At 46.0% G+C, this 18,816-nt stretch overlaps 2 long non-coding RNA genes across 3 annotated transcripts; both read right to left on the reverse strand.

Moving 5' to 3' along the window:
- Positions 1–7,654: 7,654 nt before the first annotated feature.
- LOC132451175 (uncharacterized) lies at positions 7,655–9,518 on the reverse strand. Its single transcript, XR_009523986.1, has 3 exons — positions 8,719–9,518; positions 8,556–8,634; positions 7,655–7,997 (listed from the first exon to the last, which is right to left on the reverse strand). It is a non-coding gene; the product is annotated as an uncharacterized LOC132451175 (long non-coding RNA).
- A 3,448-nt stretch (positions 9,519–12,966) lies between these two features.
- On the reverse strand, positions 12,967–14,356 carry LOC132451179 (uncharacterized). Of its 2 annotated transcripts, XR_009523989.1 has the most exons (3): positions 14,060–14,347; positions 13,897–13,975; positions 12,967–13,309 (listed from the first exon to the last, which is right to left on the reverse strand). It is a non-coding gene; the product is annotated as an uncharacterized LOC132451179 (long non-coding RNA). The 2 variants fall into 2 exon arrangements; XR_009523988.1 differs by having other exon boundaries at positions 13,897–14,356.
- Positions 14,357–18,816: the final 4,460 nt, after the last annotated feature.

Raw genomic sequence — 18,816 nt, forward strand, 5'->3', positions numbered from 1 at the left:
GTAAAATATAGATGAGGCAAACATGGTGTTTCAGTAATTTTTTGAACATTTATTTAAATAAAATACTATAATGACAATGCATCCTTGTTCATATTTCACCTTAGATTAAAAAAACGCACATCATTCTCTTCCACATCAATCATCTCGTTAGATATATATAATATCAATATATATATAAATATCATATGATGATTGAACATCATCATTCAAATTATTCAACAACCGAATCAGTAAAGGCAGCGAGTATTAGCCAATAAGAGGCAGAGTAGCGTGGGTCATGGCGCACAGAGCTTTTGGCCGTGATATTATATATACAATTATATTATATTATATACTATTATATATAGAGCTCCGGGAGTCGCAGTTCACCCTGGACTGCACTGCACTGAGTTTGACGGTTGAACGCTGATTGGCTGTTACGTTACATATGTCACTCAGTGGCCACGCTGTTGAACGTTGATTGGCTGTCAGGCCTACATAAAAGTGTTGTACCTTCACTGTCTTTGGGTTAAAAAAACTGCTTCAACTCCGTATACGTCTAGTCCAACCGAAAACTCTGTCAGCTGCTGCTACTGCAGACGTGCAGACGGGCTCGGAGTCGGCACCGTGTGCATCAACAAAAAGCAGCGGTAGTAATCACACAACCGGACGGTGTAGAAAGTCCCGTCAGTTAAAAATAGTAATTCAAAAATAAAAATAAATTCATGTTAAAATCGGCAGGATATAGAGCTAGTTAGCTTAAAAAAATAATAACGAACCAATGGTCACAAACCAACACATTCTCACTCCGAACGCGTCGATTTTTGACTTTGGCTTCAGTTTCTGACGCAAAAGGGTACCCTTGTGCTTCTTTTTTCAACGCATGGGGTTTTCAACTCGTTACAATGTAACCCCTTCACGGGGGACCCAACGGCTGCGCATAGAGACGCTATGAGCATTCATCCCATTGGCTAACGGAAGAGCCGATGGCTGCACTTAGAGACGCTATGAGCATTCATCCCATTGGCTAACGGAGGACAATGTGCTTCTTTTTTCGACGCAGGGGGTTTTCCACTCATTGCAATGTAATCCCTCCACGGCAATATATGAAGCTATGAGCATTCATCCCATTGGCTAACGGAAGACCCGGTGGCTGCACATTAACAGCGAAGTTACAGTGAAATCTGTGACATTCCTCAACACAACTACACCAACGTGTCCTTTAATTACAAAACATGCATGGGATAAGTTTATGGGCATCAGTTGTCCTGTTTTGTGTTTTGATTGAGAGAAACAATCGTTTTTTTGATCAGTGTTGGGTAGCTGAGGTCGTTGCTATAGAGGCCACGTCCTTGCGCTTTTTTTGACAACTGACAGAGCAACCCTTTCTCATCAAAATTACGTTCCCAGAGAACTATTCGGCATTCTCAATTACGTTTGTCTAAAAAACGTATTTTGTCCGTGATTACGTTTTATTGAACATATTGTAATGACCTCGCCGGTGACATAACGATGTCGAGTCATTAGTAGTAGGGATGTCCGATATTGGCTTTTTTGCCGATATCCGATATGCGATATTGTCCAACTCTAAATTTTCGATTCCGATATCAGCCGATACCGATGTCGATATTTGGGTTATTTTTCCTCAAACCTAATTTAGGTAACATTACATATCTCCTGTTGTGGAATTAACACAACATGCTTAATGTTATTGTGATGCCTCACTGGATGCATTCTTGAATGCAACAAGGCTTTCCAAATGTTAACATTGTCTGTGCAAAATAAGAAAAATACTTCAACTTAATTTAAGGGAAAAGTGCCATGTTTATTTTTATTTTTTTTAATGGTCTCAGACAACAGTTTGGATTACACTCTCCCTGAGATAATCTTGACAATGCCCACAACAAATAGGGCAAACTTGACTTCACAAATGATAAAACATTGTACCTGAACAACTATGTGCAACATAGCAGTATGTTTCTTTAACTAAAACTCAATCACCTTAATTGAATAAATGCACAAATATGAGTCAATTACAATGTGCACTGTACTGCACAATTTTGAAAACATTTATTTGAGCTATAAAAAAAAATATATATATTTTATCGGTTTTAAGGCAAAAAAAATCCGATACCGATATTGACCAATATTACATTTTTATGCTAATATCGGGCCGATAATATCGGTGGGCCGATAATATCGGACATCTCTAATTAGTAGTCTCGCAAAGCCAGACCAAACTACAGCAAGTAGAATGGTCTGGAGCCACGCTACCTCGAGCCGTCTATCCGTGGGGAAACTGGGCGGGCCTGTTTTTATTTCTTTAAACCAATCACAATCGTCTAGGGCGGGGCTAAGCCCGGGAAGCAGCAGCGGTGTCCATGCCAAATAGAACATCTTTCTTCCTCAACAAATGCTGTAAGCAAATCTTTTGCAGTTCTTTGCAATTTGACGGAAAGAGCCAAACATGCCAACTTTACAGCGCCGTCAAAGTCCTCTTCAAAACTCGCCATACTGCCTAGTTTCCGAGTTTGAGGGGGAGCACAATACGGGAACGCCAGCAACCGGAAGGGGAGGAGTCGCGGCCAAATCCGACGCTAGGCAATAGACGCTGTCCACTTCCGTTCAGCCAGACTAAGTCATTAGTAATTGAAGGAACTTTTAATGAACCAAAACCAGGTCACTGAAACCCGTAACTAACGGCAGAAATCCCAGCCAAAACAAACCCTGGTTACCCCGGCAACCCCCAACACGGTCTCACTCACGTGCAGGCCCCCACCCTCGTGTTCTTCCAAGGCCCTCCCCCAGCTGACCTAATTATTCGCCCCCACACTGATTGACAAGAAGAACATTACAATACATGCACACAGAACAACTGGCATAACGGACAACGAAATACAATGCAACACATTTTATTTATTTTTATTTTTTTTATTGCCATGGGCCCCCCCACAACTGCCTCACTTTCCCCCGCAGTCCGTCGGCCCTGCACATAACACACAAACTATTTAACTGTCCCAGGGTCGCTACAATATCGTAAATACGAATTCGTTCTCAGCCTATTTTTGCCATTTATTTACCGTGTTACTATGGCAGAATAAAGAATTAATTCATGCATTATCATTCAACTTGAACATGTGTTTTTACAGTATAGAGTGGTGGAGAGGGATGACGTATGTTGGCAAACCCGGAAGTGAGCGTCGCCCTCGGTTCCCCAGACAAAAAGCCAACGGGTTTTCCATTGGATTTTGGATTATTGCAGAAAAATCCTCAACTCCTCAAAAACGGAAAATAAATAAATAAATAAAAATAACCGTGCTCCAAAGAACGAAGTGTAAACCAATGCATTCTGAATGGGAGTGTTTCTCCGATTTTTCCATGTTACACAACGAAATGTAAACCCATGCAAATAAAGACTTCATGGTCATAATAATTTAAATATCATTAATCTACTACTGAGTGTGTAGGGAGGGATTCTATTTTTTTCAACGGGGCTGAATCCAGTCACTTGACCGTCATGGTTGCTATGGTGGTTGCTATCGACCGCCCCCTCTAATAGGCTACTCGTGGCTCTAAAAACCAGAGGTGGGACCAAGTCATTGTTTTGCAAGTCACAAGTTAGTCTCAAGTCTTTGCCGTCAAGTCCCGAGTCAAGTCCCGAGTCAAGACAGGCAAGTCCAGAGTCAAGTCACAAGTCAAGGCCGACAAGTCTCAAGTCGAGTCCCAAGTCCTACCGTTTGAGTTTCGAGTCCTTTCGAGTCCTTTCAACAACAGAGAAATAATATTTAAGATTTGTATTTATTAAGCCTTTTTTTGGAAGAACATTGTTCAAACACTCATTTCAAAAGTGTAAGCTTAACCTTTTCAAGCATGTCACAAATTTGCAGCGCTTTGCAAATCTACAGTTATGACAACAACCGCCATGACATCACAACCCCTGCACACATACAGAAAAACATTTAAACATGCTCACACACAGAGCGTAACCTTAACCTTTTCAACCATGTCACCACTTTATAAAAGATATCCTCACTCTCAAAATTAAAATAAAATAAAATAAATAATCTACATGTAATACATTCATGCCTCTATCAGTTCAGGTTGCTCCCTTGACAAACAATTGGCATGCATCCATAGAGAGACTGGTGTGTGTGTGTGTGTGTGTGTGTGTGTGTGTGTGTGTGTGTGTGTGTGTGTGTGTGTGTGTGTGTGTGTGTGTGTGTGTGTGTGTGTGTGTGTGTGTGTGTGTGTGTGTGTGTGTGTGTGAGAGAGAGTGTGTGTGAGAGAGAGAAAGAGAGAGATAGATTGTGTCTGTGTGTCTGTGTGTGAGAGAGAGATTGGAAGGGGACTGGATTGGAAGTTGTGCTTTTCTATGTCAGGGCCCTATGCTGCATTGCATTTGCAAAAGATCAAATTGGCCAAAAGTCTGTCAGTCATTTGTGCACGATGGGGACGAAGTATGATGCCACCATGGCTGAAAACTCGCTCCACTGGAGCACTAGAGGCAGGCACTGCCAACACTCTGATGGCCACTCGGAAGAGTGAAGGAAGAGTCTTCATGTTCAGTGCCCAGAACAAAAGGGCCTTCTGTCCATCGGCTAGGTCTAGGTAGTGACTTAGCTGTAGTGCTGGAAAGGTCCCAACATCCTTCTTCTGTCTCTTATGATATGCAGCAAACAGCCCTTCTGCTTCTCCAAGGTCCTCTTGCTCTTCTTCATCAACCAGAAGCACAGGTTGCTCAGTCTCTGCAGCATCTTGTAGGATCAATTCTGGAAAAACATTTAGCAACAGCAGAAACAAAATAGCCCTTATTACCATTGGTGTTGATGATGCAGCGTTGGACTGAAAAATGCAATTATTGATGCTGTCAATAATTGCTGATCAGACTATGAGGAAAAAAGTTGCATTGAAGTCAATAGTATTTATTACCTTTAACTCGTTGTGCCACCTCGGCCTTGACGTCACGATTGAACAGCACATGAGGCTCCACCCACAGCAGAGAAAAGGCTGGATCCAAGGCGGCTGCTTTGAGGTAGACTGGGTCTGAAAAGGGGGCAGTGATCCCATCTTGAGTCCTGGCGATTTTCACGTTAATGAATATCCCAAGAAATCTTTTGTTCAGGGATGCCTGGAGAATTCTGACCAGGCCGCTCAGGAAACGAACTTGAGTCTTCAGCTTCTCAAGGTGGTGATTGAGGGACAAGACGGATGGAACAACTGCACTGATTGTGACAACCTTCTCTCCCTGTGTCAGATCAGTTGCTTCTCCAAACGGTTTCAAAATCTCCACCAACTCCTTCAACAGATTCCACTCTCGTGGCGTGAATGACAACTCCTTATGCCCAGCCTTTTCTAGAACGGCACAGAGCCTTAGATGATCACAATGGAGAACTGCCTTTACTTGCCTCAGTGTTGAGTTCCATCTTGTGTTGACTGCAGCAGGGATGCCTTTCTGCTCCCCAAATTCACTATCAAACACATCTTTGAATGTTGTGCTGAGCTCCTCTGTATGGACTACCTGTCCCTGGATGTGTGCAGCAGTGAGCTAAGTTTTGATAACTTGGAAAGAGAAGGACATGCCACTTTTGTTTCTTTCAAACCACCAGCTGAAGTGTATGTGCAAAACACTGCAGGCGCTGTTTCTTTGCCATAGCAGCATCTACCGTTTGCTGTTCTTCCAGGGTTAAGTCACACCAGAGGTCAGGGTCATCAAGAAGATCTCCGTCATCATCCTCTTGTTCACTGGGGAAGCACACAGTGAATGCCTTTCGCATGTTAGCAGCATTGTCACTTATAATGTAGTCCAATTTATCTTTGATGCTGTATTCATCGTGTAACCAATTTTAGGAGTGTAAAAGTGAAATACAGTATAATATAAGTTGGACTAACAATAAGACCAGGGGCCGTATTCACAAAGCATTTTATCTTACCGCTAGGAGTGCTCCTAACTCGCGCTAAAACATTTTACGTAGGAGTTTTTTCTTAAAAGTTATTCACAAAGCCGCTGAGACCTACTCTTACTAAGGATAAATCACAAAGAGTGAACTAAGAGTGACGCGCCGTTGCTATGGATTACGTCAATTCTCATGCACGAGTTTAGAAGCAGTCAGTTCGGTGATTGGTTGTTCAGACGAGCCCACTGAATCACCGAAAAACAAGGAAATAGCCTAGGCTAGAAATGAATTCCTATTAAGTAGTTATAGTGCAGTTTGCAGAATACACGCATGATGACAATTTTGTGCAGACCACGATAATGACGTTGTAGCCTGCACGTTCAAGAGAGAGAAAGCAAACAATAAAAATACGTACAATTTAAAAGAAAATCAACACAAGTGTTGACTGATTTGTGCCAAGGTGTTTACCTAAAATGTGTTTTCAAAGTGATCCCTAAATGCCGGTCCACTCGGTTCCACACGGCCAAATTCATTGTCATGTTGATCGCCATCATCATCATCATCATCATCACCATCGTCTGGCTGTGGAATGTTCCTCCGCTTGCAGAGGTTGTGTAGAATGGCACATACAGTAATGACTGTGCTTGCCCTCTCTGGGGTGAGGCGTATTTCGCCGTGGAGGACATGAACCGACGTTTCATCTGCCCAATTCCTCTCTCCACAACATTTCGTGTATGTTTGTGTGCTCTAGCATATATGGAAGAAATCAGTAAACAATAATAAATATGGATTCAACAAATAAAAGGCGTCAAAGAGCCAATACGATGTGTTTTACACGTAGGACTAAGCGTAATATGCGTAATCACTTACATGTTATACTTTAACTGCTCCCGGTTGTGGATTGAGGTAGGGTGTCTAGAGCCACGTCTTGCATGGATAGTCACTGTCTCCCAGCAAGTGACACTCAACTGGTACATCTCAAAAAGCTGCCTCAGACCGCTCTCCATTAAAATGCGCGAATCATGGGTAGCTGAAGATCCAGGCCACTTTGCAACAACATCCAGTAGGCTATGTTAAAATTTGCATCAAAAACAACCTGCGTCTTGATGGAATGCACTTTCGTCCTATTGACGAACACGTCCTCGTCTTTTGATGGCGCAATTATTTTTATGTGCGTCCCGTCAATAGCACCGACCACACCGGGCATACCTGCAATTGCCATGAAGTTGGCTTTGATCCTGTGTAATTGTTGAATGTCCAAAGGAAAGTTTATGGCACGGCTGACTGATGGTTGCGATATTTTTAAATCGTCGGCATTGCAAAGTTGCATTTCCCCTGTTGCTAAATAACGTAGTGTGGCCAAACATTTTATTTCGGGACTAATCGGATTATTCCTGTTAGTCTGGGATGTTATTGCATTGCGATTAACTCCACAACAAGTTTAATACCCTAACATTTCGTCTCGCAGGCATTTACGATTCTTTGTGAATAGGTCTTACTGAGTTAGGAGTCCTCTTGAGGACTTTTAAGCTCTCCTAGACTTAGGTGCTACTTTTAGGCCTAAAATACTTTGTGAATTGCTCTTAGTGAAAAAAGTTAGGAGTCCTAAATTTAAGAGTGACACGCCCATTATTTTTAGGAGTTACTCCTAAATTCGCCAGTTAGGACCTACTTTTAGCCCTAAAATCCTTTGTGAATACGGCCCCAGGACCAGAATCAGAAGAGACCAAATTCGAGAGGAGCCACTGTACTGAGCAACAACAATGAGGCAGACACAAGAGTAACAATTGAGTAGCCACTCTTATATTTTACAGTGAACAAAGTAATTTGTCTGGTTCGTACAAAATGCAAAATATTATACCAAACAGTAAGAAAAATAAAAAAGTAGTGTGCACACTTAAAACAAAAATGTCTGTTGGGGTCCTTAAAATAAAAGAAGTTGTTGCAAGTTCACCTGATTCCAAGGTTCCTTGTAGTGTAATGTGAGTGTATTATTTGTGTGAATGAGTGTGTACGTGAATATCTCCTTGGTGCTAATCTTCAATCAGGGTAGTTGGCTCGCCATCTTTTACAGCAGGAAGTTGTCCTGAACCTCAGACTCTTCAGTCCTCTAAAAAACCTGACCTGTAGACAGGGTCACACAATACATTCAACACTATCCATTCTCAGATGCATCATTAGGGATATCAGATGTCAAAAGATGCACACAATTACATCTTATTCTGACAAATCTTCATCTCTATTCAATTCTCAAATCTCTGTCTATGTTGTACAACGTTCAATCTTTAGTGTATCATTCATGAGAACTAAATATTAAAGTGCTCACACATTTACCTGTTCATGTGAACAGTTTAAATAATACTTATGGCAAGTAACCATTAACATACAAAACCATTAATTATAAACATCTGAACCATGTGCAAATAACATAACAGTACACATTTTGAGTTAGACTCAGAGGTATTAAAGAATTGTGCTTAGTTCACTCTTACACTATAGGCCTATTCATGTCCGAGATCTGCACCAAAAATTACCCTCTAATTGCTTTAAACTCAGTTGGAATAACATAAATGTCTTCAATAAATTGCACAATACAAAATAAACTATTGTTTTATATTCATCACATTCACAACATATCAAATTACTCTTTTTTCCAGAGTAGCTAAAGAGCAAATTTCTCACCGTTGCTCTGTGTATCAAGGTGGAGCATGCCGATGCCGAACCTCGTAGCAGCTCTCCGGAGGACAGGCAAGCAGTTAGCCTGCTAAGCACAGAGCTAGCATTAGCATGGACGACGACGGTAAGCGTCAAGCTATCTTTTCATCGGATAATTAACTCGTCTTACCGACGTAACTCTCCTTCGTTCAGCCACTTGGCTCCGGACCTCTACTGGGTAAGTGCTCCGACTCTTTTTCCTTTTTCACAGGTTTCACTCTGGGTTTTTTCTCTGGTTTTCCTCTTCTCCTTAACACACAGCTGCCCTCGCTTCTCTGGCTGAGATCCGAAAAGACTGGAAGAGCAACGCGACTGCACTTCCTCTCCGAGCCGACAGGCTGAGCGTGGCCTGCGTAGCTTCTGATTGGCTGCTGAGAACTAGGTACCCTACGTGGGACCATGCGAGTTGAGCGATGCATTCAAAATAAATAAGATAATTAAAGTAAACAGTCTCTCTTCTTTTATGGTACTAAATTAACAGTGTTTCTTACACCTGGTTACACCCTCCCCTCCTGAACTTATGCACGTCCCTGTGCATAGTATACAGTTAAAGGAAAATTATTCGAGGGGTCAGGGCAGGGGGTTGGACAGGTTCTTCTCTTATGACTTCTTCCCAAGCTGTGGACAGTCCTTGAAAGAATGATTTCACTGCTGTGATCAAAGGATTTCCTAGCTCTGTATAATCAAGCCGTCGTGGTGGTTGACGATTTCTTTCAGATCTCCTGACAGAATCATTTGTATCTGTGTTCTCCTCTGTATCCATTGGGATTGTTCCATCCTTTCCTTCCTCAAGTTCTGCTCCTTTAAAACCATCCTCCTCAACTGGAAGTTGTTCTCCTTGGACATCTGGATTATCATCCTCAGGTAAGTCATTTTGAATCAAGGCTGGTTCATCGGCTTGCTCGGTTGGTGTGACTCTATCGGCGGATAAGTACTTTTGCACAGGCTCACTATTTTCCTCCGCAGGTAGGTACCCGCACGGCAGCAACAGGTCCCTGTGTAGCGTCCTTAGGGGACCATCCGCGTTTTCAGGTTTAACAGTGTATACAGGGAGAGTGCCTGCTCTTCTCACCACCACATGGACAGTGGGTTCCCATTTGTCCGAGATCTTGTGTTTTCCCCGGATGCGGACATTCCTGACCAATACTCGATCTCCAGGTTCCAGGTCTGAGACGGTAACATGTTTATCAAACCTTGTTTTGTTCTTGAGAGCGATCTTTGCAGCCTTCTCCATGGCTATCTTGTAGCTCTCCTTGAGACGTGACTTGAGGTTTTGCACATAATCAGAGTGAGATGAATGTTGACCCTCTGGTACTGGCAACTTGAAGGCAAGATCAACTGGCAGGCGAGGTTGGCGCCCGAACATCAGTTCGTACGGGGTGAAGCCAGTCACCTCGTTCCTGGTGCAATTGTAGGCATGGACCAGGGGTCTCACATGATCACGCCAACTGGACTTGTCTTGATTTTGGAGAGTGCCCAACATATCAAGCAGGGTACGATTAAATCGTTCCACGGGGTTGCCCCTAGGATGGTATGGGGTTGTCCTCACCTTGTGGATTCCAGCCACCTGACAGAGTTCCTTGATCGTGCGGGACTCGAAGTCTGGACCCTGGTCACTATGTAACTTCTCCGGGATACCATAGTGTACCATAAAGTTTTCCCACAGACACTTTGCTACTGTGCGGGCCTTTTGATTCGGTGTTGGGATGGCGACCGCAAATTTAGTGAAGTGATCTGTGATCACCAGTATATCCTTGGTTCCACTTTTGTCAGCCTCCAGGGACAGGTAGTCCATACAGAGGAGCTCAAGAGGTCGAGTGGTCCTAATGTTGACCAAGGGGGGTGCTCTTTCAGGTCGTGCCTTCCTCCGCACGCACCTGCCACATGTCCTCACTTTCCTTTCCACACTCATGACCATCTTTGGCCAATAGAATCTGGTCCTTACAAGGTCCAGTGTCCGGTCGACTCCCATGTGACCCATATGGTCGTGCAGACTGGTGAGGACTGTGTCGCGGAGCTCAGCTGGAAGAACAAGCTGGTAAGTTGTCTGTGGCCCCACTTGGCGTCGCCTGAACAGGATGTCGTTATGGAGCTCGAGACGATTGAGTTCTCGGAGGAGGAGTGGGAGATCAGGAAGTTGGGTGCGCAAGGTGGGAGGTGGTGTGTCCCCATGTTCGATCTGGGTGATTACATGCTTTATACATTGGTCAGCTCTCTGTTTAGCTGCTATCTCAGCTTCAGTGAGATGGGGGACGGTTGGAAGACCTCCAAACTGTTCTTCTTGTCCATAGCTGTCGGGAACAGCACTAGGGTACATGGCAAGAACCTCCACTAAAGCAACACGATCTGTATCTCCCTCTCTCTCATCATCAGGACTGACACTGTAGGTGAGCTGTCTCTCACAGATTGCTTTCACAACAGACTGATCGACTGCATTGATGTTGTTTGGATCAGAGAGGTGATCTTGTGTGAACTGCTGTATACGTTCTCTCTCTTTTTGTGATTTCAGATCGTCTGCTAGTATCCCATGTGGTCTGCGTGATAATCCATCCGCATCTCCGTTCTGCCTTCCTGGACGATAGAGGAGTTTGAAGGAGAATGTGGATAGTGCTGCTAGCCACCTATAGCTGGTCGCGTCAAGTTTGGCCGTTGTCAGGATGTAAGTTAGCGGATTACTATCCGTTACAACGATGAACTGGTTGCCGTACAGATAGTCGCTGAACTTTTCAGTGACCGACCACTTGAGCGCCAGGAACTCTAGCTTGTGCGCTGGATAGCGGCTCTCGCTTCTTGACAGCCCTCTACTGGCGTAGCCTATGACTCTGAGTTGGCTCTCTTGCTCCTGATATAGCACAGCACCGAGCCCGGTGGTACTGGCGTCGGTGTGCAGTATATAGGGTTTCTGGGGGTCAGCGAAGGCTAGTACAGGGGCTGTAGTGAGGCTCTGGATGACTGCCTCAAAGGTTTGCTGGCAAGCTGGCGTCCAGCGCCCCCCGAAGGGCTCTTTTGGGTCATGGTATTGGTTTGTTTTCTGTCTTATGTCTGTTAGTTTCGCTTTTGATTTCTTGTGGAGAGGTGGGTAGCCAGAGGTTAAGCTGTGGAGGGGCTTTACGATGCTGGAGTAACCCTTAACGAACCTCCTGTAGTACCCAGCGAAACCGAGGAAGGATTTCAGCTCCCGTAGGGTCTGGGGGACAGGCCATGTCTTCAGGGCTGAAATCTTCTCAGGATCTGTCTGAACGCCACTTCTGGAGACTATGTGACCCAGATAACGGACTGATGTAGGTAGGCTGCAGGCGGTGACTCAGGCCGTAAGCTTTTAACTACATCAGCTGCTGGTGGGAGCAAGCTTTCATGGATTTTTCTGGATATTTGCAGAGGAGACATGCTAGGATCATTCTGGAGCATCTCAATGTGTATGCGCCATGCGTCATAATCAGTTTCATGATTAGGTCTGGGAGTCTTGCCGGAGAAGGAGCGGAGTCTCACTTGGGATTGGATGTGTGGGACAACATCTTGCCTCCGCACAATATGCTCGACCACGACCTTCTGGATGTCCGGTGGGTTCAAGTCACTTACTGATAGGGACGGTGCTCTCTTTCCATTGGTGAGGGGAACATGGTCAGTGGCACCGTTGCTGCTTGGTGTGGCATCTGGAAATGAGGTGTAAGACTGTTGCTCTTGATGAGTGGGTGGGGATACGACAGTGGTCTCAACATGTGTGGGGGAGGATTCTTCAGTTGTGGGCTGCATAGTTTCAACATCTTCCCCGATCTGAGACATCATTTCCTTCAACACCACGCAATAGTCTTTGCCACTCATCTTAGCTAGTTGCTTGAGCTCAGCTAAGTATGTCTTGGTAACATTACTTCCAACCTTGGTAGCGTACACGCTACTGAGTGTTTTTACTTCATAGACAACAGTGGGGTCATCTCGTGCTATGCACATGTACGGTAAGCGAGGTTCTAAACCTTCTAAGGCTGAACCGCTAGCATATTCAACGATCAGGTTTTGAAAGAACTCGGACTGTGAATCATCAACCAAAAGGATTCTCTCAATTTTACCATACTGTTTTAGAAAGTCAATCACTTGTTCATCTTGTTCAGCTACCTGAGTAATTCCACTGACAGTAACTGCATTTGGAATTTTGACACCAGACTTTTGTATGAAATCCATACTGGTCATTACTTCAATATTGATGCTCAAATCAAATGGCTCCTGGCTGGCTCGCCACTTCTGTAACCAATTTTAGGAGTGTAAAAGTGAATTACAGTATAATATAAGTTGGACTAACAATAAGACCAGGACCAGAATCAGAAGAGACCAAATTCGAGAGGAGCCACTGTACTGAGCAACAACAATGAGGCAGACACAAGAGTAACAATTGAGTAGCCACTCTTATATTTTACAGTGAACAAAGTAATTTGTCTGGTTCGTACAAAATGCAAAATATTATACCAAACAGTAAGAAAAATAAAAAAGTAGTGTGCACACTTAAAACAAAAATGTCTGTTGGGGCCCTTAAAATAAAAGGAGTTGTTGCAAGTTCACCTGATTCCAAGGTTCCTTGTAGTGTAATGTGAGTGTATTATTTGTGTGAATGAGTGTGTACGTGAATATCTCCTCGGTGCTAATCTTCAATCAGGGTAGTTGGCTCGCCATCTTTTACAGCAGGAAGTTGTCCTGAACCTCAGACTCTTCAGTCCTCTAAAAAACCTGACCTGTAGACAGGGTCACACAATACATTCAACACTATCCATTCTCAGATGCATCATTAGGGATATCAGATGTCAAAAGATGCACACAATTACATCTTATTCTGACAAATCTTCATCTCTATTCAATTCTCAAATTTAGTGTATCATTCATGAGAACTAAATATTAAAGTGCTCACACATTTACCTGTTCATGTGAACAGTTTAAATAATACTTATGGCAAGTAACCATTAACATACAAAACCATTCATTATAAACATCTGAACCATGTGCAAATAACATAACAGTACACATTTTGAGTTAGACTCAGAGGTATTAAAGAATTGTGCTTTTTAGTTCACTCTTACACTATAGGCCTATTCATGTCCGAGATCTGCACCAAAAATTACCCTCTAATTGCTTTAAACTCAGTTGGAATAACATAAATGTCTTCAATAAATTGCACAATACAAAATAAACTATTGTTTTATATTCATCACATTCACAACATATCAAATTACTCTTTTTTCCCTAATATCACCACTGCTTTCTTTCAGCACACGGAAAACAACAGGAAAATAGCACCAGAGCAGCTAAAGAGCAAATTTCTCACCGTTGCTCTGTGTATCAAGGTGGAGCATGCCGATGCCGAACCTCGTAGCAGCTCTCCGGAGGACAGGCAAGCAGTTAGCCTGCTAAGCACAGAGCTAGCATTAGCATGGACGACGACGGTAAGCGTCAAGCTATCTTTTCATCGGATAATTAACTCGTCTTACCGACGTAACTCTCCTTCGTTCAGCCACTTGGCTCCGGACCTCTACTGGGTAAGTGCTCCGACTCTTTTTCCTTTTTCACAGGTTTCACTCTGGGTTTTTTCTCTGGTTTTCCTCTTCTCCTTAACACACAGCTGCCCTCGCTTCTCTGGCTGAGATCCGAAAAGACTGGAAGAGCAACGCGACTGCACTTCCTCTCCGAGCCGACAGGCTGAGCGTGGCCTGCGTAGCTTCTGATTGGCTGCTGAGAACTAGGTACCCTACGTGGGACCATGCGAGTTGAGCGGTGCATTCAAAATAAATAAGATAATTAAAGTAAACAGTCTCTTCTTTTATGGTACTAAATTAACAGTGTCTCTTCTTTTATGGTACTAAATTAACAGTGTTTCTTACACCTGGTTACAATCGCATATTGCCTCAAATTGGTCACAGATTCGTTCAGCTGTGTGGGAGCCTTTAAAGCGATTGCAGGCCAAGAGATTTGTCTTTAGCTGTATCCTCTCTGTCTCTCTCTCTATCCAGTGGACAGTGATACCAAGGAATCCCCTCATCTTTCGGTCAGACCAAATGTCCACAGTGACTGAAACATGCTCAGTGTTGCTCAATTGAGTTTTCAATCTTGAACGTCTCTCCCCAGCGAGGCTCTCTGTTTTTGATGTCAACGTTCTGCGACACACTGGGCTGTACTTACTGTCAACTACTGTCAGAAAGTGCCGAAAACTCTTGTTTTCCACAATAGACAGGGGAAGGTTGCAATCAATAATCAAGTCGGACAGTATTGCATTAGTAATAGCTTTCTGCTGTGGATGACTCATGCTGTAATGACCTACACGACTGTCCATGAATTGTGAGATTGAAGGCTGTTGTGGTTCATCTATGATGCTTTTATTCATCTGGTATTCTTCAAATCTGAAACAGGTAAGCATATCAAACAGATGTCAGAAAATGCTAACATTGTGTTAATATTCTTTTTTGGGGTTAATATTAATTGTATTGTATACTTTTAGAGTGTGTGTTTTAACATTTCATTGATAAAATACATTTCATTTGCAGTGTCCCCTTACTTATTAATAATATTTTGACTGCTGTACCTTGCCATCAAACAGCCCTTTCCAACAGGAAACTGATGTATGCTTGTTAATTCACTCTCTCCAATACACCAGATTCCATTGGCAAAAACCGCAATTTTACCTGCATCAGACAGAAATTGCTGGCCTACTGCTGGCTCAATGATAAGTCTAATTGTGCAATTCTATGTCTTCGGTGATAATTCAGCTTAGTCGTGATTTACCTAAATTCAGTGGCGTCTTTGCATTAGGGGCCAGTGGGGCACGGCCCCACCAGAGAACGCTGCCGTGCAGGGCACGATTATACTTTTCATTTTTTTTTCAAAAATGTCATTGAGCATAAGTTAATAATACTGTAGCGACCCTGGGACAATTAAATAGTTTGTGTGTTATGTGTTGCATTGTATTTCATTGTCCGTTATGCCAGTTGTTCTATGTGCATGTATTGTAATGTTCTTATTGTCAATCAGGGTGGGGGCCTGCACGCGAGTGAGACCGTGTTGCCGGGGTAACCGGGGGTTTGTTTGTGTGTCGGTTTTTTTCAGTGACCTGGTTTTGGTTGATTAAAAACTACGATCAATTACTAATGACTCGACATGATTATGTCACCGGCGAGGTCGTTACATTGGTGTCAGAAGTGAAACTATTTTATTTTTATTTTTATTTATTTTTTCTCGGTCCTGCTGTGCTCGGCGAGTAGGCTGAAGTTGCGATCGCCGTTAGCTCTGTTTTTGTTGTGGCTTGTTCTCTGCAACAATAATGCTTCCTGCGGACTGTCGGGTGAAGATAGAGATGGACGACTACGGCGAGGGGGCATGTGGAGAAGCCTCGGAGTCTCTGGTGAGGGGTAGAACCAAACGGGAAACGGCCGCCGTGGAAAAAGATGATTTTTCACGCATAGTTCGCAGCGCCGACTGCCCGTGGCCACCACAAGACGGCGACAGACACGGCGGCGCCTTTCTTACATCAAGCCCGGTGTCCATCAAGACGCCTAGATACACCGGTAAGGCTGACTGGGAAGCTTTCCACGCGCAATTTGAACTTTTAGCCGATGCTGCCGGATGGTCAGTGAAGGTCAAAGCGCTACAGCTTGCGATGTGTCTGGCGGACGACGCATTGTCTTGTTTGTTGCTGCTTAGCCCAGAGGACAGGGGGGACTATGTTGCCCTAGTGGGGGCACTAAGTAGGCGTTTTGGACTATGTGTTAAGCCGGGGCTAATGCGCTCAGAACTCTGTAATAGGCGCAGGAAGCCTGGGGAGACGCTGCGGGCACTGGCCAACGATATCGAGAGCCTGTCTCGGCGAGCATACGCCCACATGCCGCCAGCCGTGCAGAGCGAACTCGCTCGGGATCAGTTTCTCCAGGCCCTTTCCCCTACAGAACTACGCATTCAGACCCAGCTAGCCCACCCGCAGACTTTGCAAGAGGCCTTGGAGATGGCCATAGAGAGGGAGCTGGTGTGGGCTGGAGCAATCGACGGTCATCCTGCTCCTCAGCCGATGGTGAGATCGGCGAGGGAGAGGAGTGAGGACTCACAGAAGCCAGCCTGGGTGGACGAGCTCACTGAACTCGTCCGCGCTGTCTCTATGCAGGCGGACCGCCGCCCCCCGTCTCGTCGAGAGCAGAGGGTCTGCTGGGGCTGCGGGCAGCCTGGCCACCTTGTCAGAGAGTGCCCTACAACTGTGAGAGCCCAGGGAAACGGGTCAGGGTCCGCGTAATTGGGGAGACGCGAGGCCCTGCCCCCTTACCCCCGCCGTCGTCGTCTGGAGGAGCCCATCATCACAGCCGGGGGGGCGGAGCTCCACCCCCCCCAGAAGCAGACGACAACATCCCGGAGCCTGTTGTCGTGGTGGGGCGGACCTGGGCGGGGGACTTTTGTCATGTTCCTGTCACTGTTGAGGGGGTGGCCTGTTTGGCTTTAGTCGATACGGGGTCTACTGTGACCCTGGTGAGGCCAGACATTTTGCCGACCTGGACGGTACTCCAACCTACAACCGTGCAGCTCCGCACAGACACGGGGGAGAGGGCTCCCATGAAAGGGAAGGGGTTGTTGTCCATCTGCGTAGGGGGAAAGACTGTCCTCCACCCAGTGTGGGTAGCAGCTGTGCAGGACCCCTGTATCCTAGGGTTGGACTTCCTGCGGTGCACTGGCTGCCAGCTGGACCTTGAGAGGGGGGCGATTGGCTTCCAAGGAGGGCCCACAGTCTATATGGCCCCGCCAAACACCTCCTACATCCGCCCCCCACCGACAACAGCTCAGATGGAACAGTCACACGTCACCGGCCCCCTTCACCCCCTTGCAAAGACCTTCCAACCACCCTGTCTTCCCGATCCCTGTCCATTGTCTCAGTCCTCCTCCTGCAACCCTTCCCCCTCCCTCCCACCCCCTTGTGTCAATGTTTCGGCTCCTACAGACTACTCCCTTGCCACCCCAGCACCCCACCCCATGAGCCTGGGCCCCTTCCCCGCCCAGCTTCCTCAGACAGGTGAGGAGACTGTGCTGTCGACTGTGCGGGCAATTTGGCAGGGGCACTGTGATGGACTAGACCCTCAACAGCAGGAGCAGCTGTGGCTACTACTGGCAGAGTTTAAGGACAGCTTTGCCTTGAACGAGAGCGATGTGGGTCAGACACACCTGGTGCAGCATGAGATCGACACTGGGGATGCCAGGCCCATCAGAATGCGCCCGCGTCGCCTGCCCTTGGCCCGCCAGGAGGCTGCGGACCAGGCGCTGTGGGAGATGCAGCAGGCAGGCCTCATAGAGCCCTCAGATAGTCCCTGGGCAGCAGCCGTGGTGATGGTGCCTAAGAAGGGGGGTAAGTGGAGATTCTGTGTCGACTACAGGCCACTTAACGCAGTGACGAAGAAGGACTCCTACCCCATCCCACGCATTGATGAGGCCTTAGATGTCGTAGCTGGGTCGTCCTGGTTCTCCTCACTCGATCTCCGCTCTGGCTACTTCCAGTGCCCTCTCGCCCCTGACGCCAGACCCAAGACTGCATTCTGCACTAGCAGAGGACTGTGGCAGTTTCGGGTCCTCCCTTTCGGCCTCTGCAATGCACCTGCGACCTTCGAGAGGCTGATGGACAGAGTGCTCGCCGGCATCCCCCGGCAGCAGTGTATCGTCTACCTGGATGATATACTGGCACACGGGGGCTCCTTCGAGACAGCACTTGCCTCGCTGCGTCAGGTTCTGGAGAGAGTAGCTGCGGCGGGCTTGAAGCTCCATCCTGATAAGTGCCATTTCCTGAGGAGAGAGGTAACTTTCCTTGGGCACAGGGTGGGGGAAGAAGGCATTAGCACCATGGAGGACAAAGTGCAAGCTGTCCAGGACTGGCCCACCCCCACTGACACCAGAGAGCTGAAAAGCTTCCTCGGACTGGCATCTTACTACAGACGCTTTGTGAGGGGCTTCTCCTGTGTGGCCGCTCCCCTGTTCCGCCTGCTACAGAAGGACAGGGAGTTTGTGTGGGCAGAGGATTGCCAGTCTGCTTTCGAGACACTCAAGGGAGCTCTCACCAAAGCCCCGGTGCTCTCCCCTCCTGACCCTGCCCTGCCCTTCATCCTGGACACGGACGCTAGTAACGTTGGCAATGGCGCCGTGCTGGCACAGGAGGGGCCGGAAGGGGAGCGGGTGGTGGCGTATTACAGCAGGACATTTAACAAAGCTGAACGCCGCTACTGCGTCACTC

This window comes from Gadus macrocephalus, chromosome 2 (assembly GCF_031168955.1).
Source record: "Gadus macrocephalus chromosome 2, ASM3116895v1".
Taxonomy (NCBI): domain Eukaryota; kingdom Metazoa; phylum Chordata; class Actinopteri; order Gadiformes; family Gadidae; genus Gadus; species Gadus macrocephalus.